General features: G+C 40.5%; 1 pseudogene; it reads left to right on the top strand.

The window, feature by feature from the left end:
- Positions 1 to 7,403: 7,403 nt before the first annotated feature.
- On the top strand, positions 7,404 to 8,764 carry LOC147445428 (protein ANTAGONIST OF LIKE HETEROCHROMATIN PROTEIN 1-like; annotated as a pseudogene).
- The last annotated feature ends 284 nt before the right edge of the window (positions 8,765 to 9,048 follow it).

The following is a 9,048-nucleotide window of genomic DNA, read 5'->3' as shown; positions in this document are numbered from 1 at the left end:
TTGACAAATTCTCTAGCCACTTTCAATCGCATGATGGAGAGAATCTTTCACCTGTATCGCAACTTCACTGGAGTATTCTTTGACGATATAATCATCTGCTCCAAATCTCTTGAGGAGCACAAGAAACACCTCGATGTAATTTTTCAAGCTTTGAGAGATAATAAGCTTTTAATTAATTAAAAAAATGAGTTTTTCTTGCAAGAAATTCAATTCTTAGGTCATATTATCTCTTAATTTGGTATCCGCATGGATCCCACAAAGCTATGTGTGCATATTATAGGCACTTTATAGAAAAATTCTCATTAATAGCCGGTCCATTACATGATCTAACAAAAAAGAATGTCAAGTATGCATGGACTGGAAAGGAGCAAGAAGCTTTTGAGACACTCAAACAAAATCTTACCTCTCAACCCGTGCTTATTTTACTGGATCTCACAAAGTCCTTTGAGGTCCAATGCGATGCATGTGGTGATTGCCTTGGAACAGTTTGGATTCAAGAAGGGCATGCCATAGCATATGAGAGTAGGAGATTGAATTCCGACAAGCGAACATTGGGCATTTATGAAAAAGAGCTACTAGCCGTCCTACATGCCCTAGAAACATGGAATCATTATCTCCTAGGACCCCATTTATTCTACGTACGGATCATCAAAGCCTCAAATACTTCATGATCCAAACCAAGCTTTTTGACAAACGGGAAAATTTTCTTTCGCGATTCAATTTTCACATTTCTCACATTGTAGGCAAGCACAACCAAAGTGTCCGATGCACTTTCACAACGGCCAAGGGTAAATGTTGTGACAACAACAACTCACAATGATCTATTATCTATGATAGATGTGTATGCTACTAAGCCAGAGTTTAAAGATGTGATTTCTGCCCTTGTGTTAGGAAAAAACGAAGAACCATTTGCCTTGCAAGATGGTTATCTTCTCTATGACAATAGGCTATGTGTTGCTCACTCACTTCGTGAGAAAGTAATGTATGAATCTCATGCTCCTCCTTATGTGGGGCATAGAGGTATTCAATCTACTCTACGAGGAGTAGAAACATACTTCTATTGGCCTACCATGAAGGTAAACATACAAGATTATGTTTCCAAGTGCGTGATATGCCAAAAGACAAAAATATGATCGAAGGAAGCAACTTGGATTACTCCAGCCATTGCCAATCCCTGATTCACCATGGGAAAGAATATCCATGGATTTTATGTTTGGATTGCCCAAGTCTATCCATGGGAATATAGGAACATGGACTATAGTTGACAGGTTCAGCAAACAAGCTCATTTCATACCTGTCAAAAAGACTATTAAGGCACATCAAATGGCAACCCTCTTCATATCACAAATTTTCAAGTACCATGGATTGCCTACATCCATTGTGTCAGATAGAGATCCTCAAATGACCATTCATTTTTCGAAGGGTCTCTTTGAAAGGTACTAGACTAAATTTCTCTTTGGCCTATCATCCACAAACGGATGGTCAAAGTGAAATAGCTAACTCCACGATTCTTGATCTACTAAAAGCTATGTTGTGAAAGTAGATGAACGTTCTCAATGGGAGAAATACCTACCTCTTGTAGAGTATGCATACAACACTGTACATACTTCTACGAGAAAATCACCATTTGAGTTCAAAGAGGGAAGGTCCAAAAGCCCCTTGCTACTCAAAGTATATGAAAAGATCTTCGCTACTGATGAATATAGCCGAGACTTAAAAGAATCTTTTTAAAAGATTAAAAGAAGCTATATTTATCTCTAAGCAAAAACAAAAGGCTGTTGCTTAATAAGAACAGAAGAGCCTTGACCTTCAAGCAATATGATTGGGTCTTGCTAAAGTTTCCTAAAGCTTGTCCGAGGCATACCTTGGGCAAGAATCCTATGGGACACCAAAGTATTATTGTAAACTAGCAAAAAGAATACTATGGTCCCTTTGAAATTCTTAAGCCAACCAATGAGATGGCTTATCAATTGAAGTTGCCCAATCACTTGCTCATACCCAACGCTTTCCATGTGAGATTACTTAAGCCTTACAAAGGAGAGCCACCTCAAGAAGCCGTCATTGAAGATCCTTCAAAATTTGAAGATCAAGAAGAGGTACTCCATCCCGAGTCTATCCTATGACATGAAGACAAGGTCTTGCAAGAAGGTGGGATTATCCGATGGTATTTTATTAAATTAAAAAATTATTCTTTTGAAGATGCTAGATGGATGGAAGGAATCCAACTTAAGGATAGTACGCACTTGGTTAAGGCTTACAATGAATCACTTGAGTAAGCACATGTAAATGTATATATTGTACAATTTTTTTTGTCTTATATGACTCCCTTTCTCTTATTGTGCACAAATTTTAAGGTATGCATGCTTATGATCATGTTTGTGGCGACTACATCGCCTAAGCAGTAGAACTTGTTAATCTACTTTGGAGTATTGATATGGACTATAGAGTAGACATGCTTGTGGTAGCTAAGTCTCCCAAGCACCAACTGGACTAGTCATCCATTTTGGAAAGATAGGAAACCATGGACTAATGACTATGCTTTATCTGCCCTACCTCATATTCAAGGACAACTATAATTTCAAGGGAGAGGTAATGTCATAAAATTTAATATCTAAATTTTGTCAAAGGATTTTCTCATCTTAAACTTGGGAGATTCAGAGACCAAGAGTTAGCATATTAATATGTGTGCTGCTAGACTTATCTCAATAAGGGACCAAGGAGAGAGACAATCTACCAAATAGCAATGTGAACCTAATGAAGCTTGAAACGACCTTAGAGTAATCTTCATTAAAGCCTCCAATGGTTAGTGTTAAAGTCCTTTAGGCCTAGGATCAATGGAAAGACTATTGCCAACTCTAGGTATTTTAGACCCTTCAATACTAAGTGTAAGGTTGCAATGAACCCCAAGTGGGTCAAGAGGCACCCCCTACTTGCATTGGGCGAGCCCTAAGTGTAGGGAGATGAGAGAGAACACACACAAACACCAAGGAGCTCACCTTTTCACTTAAGGCATAAAGGACCCATGTCAGGCTCCTAGCTATGTTGCCCACAATTAAGCTTGAATCCTATTGGGTAGCCAATATGAAGGACCAACGAGATTTAAGCTTTATAAAAGAAATCTTAAACCTCATGGATAGCCCACAAAGAGAACTAATAATAATTGAGCCCTCCATGAGCTAGCTTAGATCTGATTAGACATTCTACCAAGGGGACCGATGAGAATCAAGCAACCCCCATGAGCACGCTTGAATCCTATTGGCTAGCCTACCTTGAGAGCCAATAAGAATTTAGCTTCATTTAATTAAAGAATTAAGCTCTCTTGTCAAAAAGGGAATGAAGGACACTTTTCACAATGCTAACCTTCTTGCTTCAAATGAAGTGAGCCATTCATTAGCTATCCCACAAGGAGGTCCAATAGTCTTCAAGAAGGGGAAGGGGGGGGAGTCTCTCTCTCTCTCTCACACACAAACACACACACACACACACACACACACACACACACACACACACACACACACACACACACACACACACACACACACACACACACACACCTCAAAAAAGCTCATTCTAGCAATGTGAAGCCTCCTTCTCAAGCCTAAGAGAAGTGGAGAGACCTACACCAACAACACTTGACCATGGAATGCTAATCCAAGCAAGTGCCAAGATCTAAGCATGCTCATCTTCTTCACCATCTCCATTACTATGTTATGCTATGCTTTATGAGTGAACTAATGTGAGAAGAATACTTCTTCCTTGTAAGAATACTTCTTCTTCTTCTCTGCTTTCCTCACTCCCCAGTAGCTCTCTCCACCTGTGAAGGTGTTTGACGTCTTGGGACTGAGACCAAGCCAAGTTTTATTGTGTGAATGAAGCATAATTGTGGTGCATGAAGCTTTCCATCTTCATGGCACCAAATGGTCGTAAGGAACACAAAGATTGTATTGTATACAAGTATCTCTTCATAGGAGAATCTATAATACAAAGTTCTTTTGGAGGGGGGACCGGCTCAAAGTAAATCTGGTCCTCAACTGTTGTCAATCTCAATTCCTTTCTCTCTTTCAAGTTATCGTTCATGCCAAGCTAACTAGTTATGTCGTTTCTTGTTGTAGACTCCAACCAAGCACTCTCTCTTTCTTCATTAGGAATCTCCTTAATGAAATGTTCTCTTTTGTCAATATGATTTCACTACAGTTAATGATACTAGCACAATTTTGTTAGAAAATTAAAATTCGTCCCCTTGTGAGAGTTGTCGATGGATGAGATTGATTGTTTGGGTGATGGTTGGCGGCCACTATTAAGCAAGATGAGCCCTTCAATTTGCAAGAGTTTTGGAGGTAACTCCTTGTGGTCTTTTCCAAGGTGAAATACCGATTTGGTTGCATGGAGAAGTCAGAAAAATAGTTTCAAAGGAAATGGCATAAAGATGATGGGGACCGAGAAAGTTGAAAGGGTGACCAGAGGGGTTAAATGTGGACGACTGATCAATATTATAATGAACTGAGGATTTTGGGGGGTAAATTGCCCTTAAGATGGCATTTTGGGACTCAATGGCCGGATAACCAAAGCTTCAATATCTACCCTTAAGTTTAAAGAAAAAGGCATGAAATTAGCGTGAAAAGGAAGGGAGCAACACAAGCCGAGGGCAAAAAGGACTACATAAGGGAAATTGGGGGTGATAGTGAATAGTAGAGTAGTTATCTCCTTGTGATGTAGCATTGTGAATAGCTTGGTCATGTTGATGCCATCGGGTGGTGGTTTGGTGATGGTGAAACATTGAGCTTGGGGTATGTAAAGGGTGCTTCCCATGCAGAACCCTCTTGTGCTTTTCAGTGCATGGGTTCAAATCCAAGGCTCAATTTCTAAATTAAACACCACTTCAAGTAGTTAAAGCATCTTGAATTTGAAGTTGGTTTGCCAAACTTGAGTCTTGGAAGTCTTGAATAGTCAAAATTGCCCTTTGTAGCCCCTGTAACTTCCTTTCTAGCTTGTCAATTGCTTTTCCCGACCAATCTTGAATGTTCTTTCCCCTTCTTTTCTCTACCAAAATCAATATCAGCCTTCCAAAACTCCTTCAAGGCACTACCATGCCGAGTTGAAATCACCAGCGTACTCAAATTTCTTCAGAATCTTATTTTCTCGTTTCCTTGCCCACATATCTTCACAAGACCATTGAATTTAGCAATTGCTATGAATTAAATGCATGTCATACCCAATTTGCGACGGTTGATAAGTGCAACTTTTTGGTAGATTTATTGATTAATTCTCAATTGAGCTTTGATTTACAAATCAAGTACTGTCGATTCAAAATTCCTCTTTAAAATTTTAATTCAAGTGTCGATGTTATCGAACCAGAAGCTCTGATACACGCATACACACAACGAATAGACTTGATAGTGAAAAGCATGTAAGATAAGGAGATGTATACACAATTTTTGCACACACAACTTAGCGTAAGAGTTGAGAGAGGAGAATCTTATAGAAGAATGGACTAAATTTGTGGCTCTCAAACTCCACGACACCTCTTGTGGAGTTGAGTATTTAATTTTCTTATTAACCTATTTTAGGTGCCAAGTATTTGAGGCCCCGTTTACACTTTAATCCATGAGTGGTGGCTATCACTTATTGCATGACCCTTTATAGGGTGGGGTCTCACTAGATATACACAATGAAACCATATTGGCTTATTGGAAAAAATAACTACAACATTGTGCAAATATAAATGGCTGCGAAATGTTATTTGGCACCTCATCCTCAGTTCCCAGAGTTCCAATCTACACAACATTAACTCACTATTAGTAAAAATAAAAGACAACATCTTAATTAACCATTTTTTGCAAGTAGTGTGGATAGTGGGAATACTGCCAGCTATCCCAATTGTAATGCTAACCACATACACTGGGAGGGTGCCCAATCTCGTAATTGATAGGAAATAAGACGTAGCTAAATAGATAATTGAGTAGATTACTTAATGGAGAGAGACAAATTTATATACACGAGATTATAGAGTAGAGAGAGAGAGAGAGAGAGAGAGAGAGAGAGAGAGAGAGAGAGAGAGAGAGTACACACGATATACGTGGTTCACCCAATGTGGGCTACGTCCACGGGAAAGCAACCACTCAATGGCTTTAGTACTTCAAAACAAGAAGTAGTTTACAAAGGGATTATACCCTTAATGGAGCTCCCGCCTTGCTTCACTCTCACCACCTCACACTCACCTTGTTGCATCAACTTCACACTATGAAATGTGTGTAGAAATGGCCTCCTTTTATAGGCCAAAAGGGCTGCCCTCTCTTATGAGAAACAGCCATGTGTAGCTGCCCTTGTGCGAATAAGTCCAAATCGGACCCTCCAATCCGCCCATGTGTGGCCGCCCTTGAGAAGACAAGTCCGCTTTTGAATTCGGCCCCCGGTGGCCGGGACTTCCGACCACCGGCCACCGGCCATTGACTTCCGACCACCGGCCATGGACTACCGGCCACCGGCCAACCAACCGGTTGTTTTCCGACCACTTTTCGGTCGCCGTCCGGCCATAATATTCCGGCGAAAAAAAAGTCTCGGGGGCCTTTAAAGTTGCCCCTGATTCTTGTCCGTGAAAATTTTGGTTTCCAATGAGTGATTTTCCTTCACACACGATGGCTTCTCCTCATAATGGGGGCCTTACAAATGTGCGCTTTTACCACAGAAAATTACAAGGGTAAATCAGGCTCCATACTTAACAGTAATGCAGTATTCCCACTTCCACACTACTTGCAAAAAGTTTCACTTTTTAGGACAACACGTGGATACATTGAGAGGAGAGATAAAGGAAAATGAGTGTAGTGCTTCTCGTGTAATGATGCAAGAGCATGTTCAAGCATGGCTTAATTCTCCATTATTGGGAACTAAGTCTAATAAGGGAGATGCTCCATTCATAGGAACAACACTTCCTCCTTGCGTGGTCACGCACTGAAGACTAAGCCACAATGTCTGCTAGTATCTAGAGGTGAAATTGATCACGTGGGTTGAGATGTAAATTTTGAACCTTAAGCCTTGTTTGTGTGTGATGCCTGGGTAGCTTTTGGAGGAGACAAAGCCTACACAAAATTTTTCTCTTCTACGTCTAGAGCACGTCCCAACAAAACCAAGGACTGTAGCATCGCTATGTGTAGTATCTTGACATAACTGCTTGTCTATCTCTTTCTATTCTCTTCAACCAGCTCCAAATCCCTTTGTAGCCTCTACCTTTCTCCCTTTTGCATGAATATCTCCTCTCTCTCTCTCTCTCTCTCTCTCTCTCTCTCTCTCTCTCTCTCTCTCTCTCTCTCTCTCTCTCTCTCCTCCCCCCATGCAATTTCAATCTTCCCCTCCCTCCTTCTCCCTCGAGCTTGGAAGATAAACCTTTTGATTCTTGATCACGTAAAATGTTGCCAAGGATGATCGTGATGCTATGTTTGTCATCCTCATTGTCTACATCATTCTCCTTCAACAAATGTTTCTTTGTGAGGACAACTCCCCAAAATCTATGCCCATCAATGATGATGATTGCTCTATCATTGACTCATGGTGCATTCTTTGAGGTAGATGCTCCAACCATGGGTATGGCTGCATTGCATTCTTCTCAGCCGCGTGTAATTTGATATTGGGGTTGCCATGCTTGCATTGGTACACCACCAATCCATGCTTGTGGTACATGAAGCATGTGGGTCTCTTCATTGGTGGACATGCTACAGACCATGGTGTGCACAAAACGATCCTCAATTTTGAAGCTATTTTCACTAGCCTCTTCGACCAACTATCGGAGCTCCTTCATGCATCTCTTGAGCAAGGGGATATTTCAAGTCCACTACTCCAAGTGTGAGGCTGAGAATTTATAGTGGAAAGAAAGGTTGCCATTTCCCCTCATGTTATTGGCAATAGTTTTTTCAATAAGGATTGGTGTAGCGAAATTTGGATACGGGCACTCCATAGTGGTCAAAGTAGTGGATGCATTTATGGATGGTATGCTACTCCACATGGATAACATCATAAAGTGGCCATCAACCCCCTTGAATATGTAGTCAATTTTTGTGGTGCTATTGATTGCACCCACATTGAGATGAAGGCCCCTGAAGGAGAGCTTTCCACAAACTCGTATGTTCACCATGGAAATTTCTCTATGATTTGTAGGCAATAGTGGACTTGACCACGTGGTTTTGAGATATCTATGTGGGTTTCCTTGCCCTTATAATGACAAAAGAGTGCTTTAAAACTCTTCTCTTTCCATCTTGCTCAAACCAATCAAATCTTGAATGGGCCAAGATTTACAGAGAGGGGTTACAACATCAGAGAGTTCATTATTGGAGATGGGGACTATTATGAGATTCCATGGCTCTTGATACCTTTTCAAGCCTCTCTTTCTCCCAGGCAAACAAGGTACAACTATCGCTTGTCTTCTACATGCATGGTCGTAGAGCGAGAATTTGGCCACTTGAAAACCAGATGGTGCATTTTGCGTGGCACAATTCGTAAGCCAAATACTCTTGCTTGCTAAGAGTCATAGAATCTTGTTGTGTTTTGGAAATTGGTGGCACAATTTGTAAGCCAAATACTCAAGAGTCATAGAAGCTTGTTGTGTTTTGGAAATTGACCATGATTGGGCAAATACAGATGAGGCGGATGAAGCACTCAGCACGTATAATTTTGTAGATCTCCATATGTCCCTTTCAATGCTATAAATATGGAAACTCTAGCCATGTATCTTGAGGAGATTCATTGTGCCCAATGTGGGCGCATAGATGCATAGGGTCTATTATCAAATGATTCTTAATCTTTTAGGGGATTTTCTAGTCATGTGTATCCCATTGAGAATACCCCCTACCTTTGAGTGCCTACCTTTGAGTTTATTTGTGGCATTATGCTAATTTTGGTGGTCCTTATTAAAACAACCACCAAAAATTAGATTCTTAGATTGATGTAAGATTCATTTAACATTGTTGTTGGATCTTCAAGGCACTAGTTGGTGATCTATAGAAATTTCACTCTCTTCAGTGTGAGTTACACGTTTACTTAAGTTGCAAAAGCATCATT

The sequence above is a fragment of the Adiantum capillus-veneris genome, chromosome 12 (assembly GCF_014529385.1).
Source record: "Adiantum capillus-veneris isolate H3 chromosome 12, ASM1452938v2, whole genome shotgun sequence".
NCBI classification, from domain to species: domain Eukaryota; kingdom Viridiplantae; phylum Streptophyta; class Polypodiopsida; order Polypodiales; family Pteridaceae; genus Adiantum; species Adiantum capillus-veneris.
The sequence above is the reverse complement of the archived record's forward strand: the minus strand, read 5'-3'. Positions and strand labels throughout refer to the sequence as shown.